Genomic DNA, 743 nt, shown 5'->3' on the forward strand with positions numbered 1-743 from the left:
CTATAGTCTCTTACCTTTGTCTATCCCTTTATTCTTTGTACCTTTATCTTTGACCTTCCTTTCTTTCATTCTTTGTAACTTATCATTCTTAGTAGCTTATACTCCCTGAGTACTCTTGTATAGTTTAGTATATATAAGTGTACAAGATCAGACTGGTTCTGTAGTCTTGATCTTGTCTACTCTAGGTAGTCCTGTACTCTTAGGCTCACTCTATATACTCTACTCTTGTCTCACTCTCTCTCTCTACCTGTTCTACAAGTTCTGACTATGTTCTAGTACTTGTGTTCTGTATTTCTGTTGTGTAGGATAGTTGTAGCTGTTACAGTTCTCTGCTCTTGTACCTTCAGTTCTAAGGGTTCTACACCCTTCCATACCAGAACTCAGGACTTCTGTCCCTCAGGGGTGCTGTCTATAGACTATATGCATGCTGACTCTTGCTACTACCCTTCCTTACTTTATTATTCCATTCCTTTGACCACCCCTTCATTCTTTGTATTATTCTATAGTCTCTTACCCTTTGTCTATCCCTTCATTCTTTATACCTTTATCTTTGACATTCCTTTCTTTCATTCTTTGTGGCTCATCATTCTTAGTGGCTCATACTCCCTGAGTACTCTTGTGTAGTTTAGTATATATAGGTGTACAAGATCAGACTAGTCCTGTAGTCTTGATCTTGTCTACTCTAGGTAGTCCTGTACTCTTAGGCTCACTCTATATACTCTACTCTTGTCTCACTCTCTCTC

Source organism: Fomitiporia mediterranea (genome assembly GCF_000271605.1).
Source record: "Fomitiporia mediterranea MF3/22 unplaced genomic scaffold FOMMEscaffold_9, whole genome shotgun sequence".
NCBI lineage: Eukaryota > Fungi > Basidiomycota > Agaricomycetes > Hymenochaetales > Hymenochaetaceae > Fomitiporia > Fomitiporia mediterranea.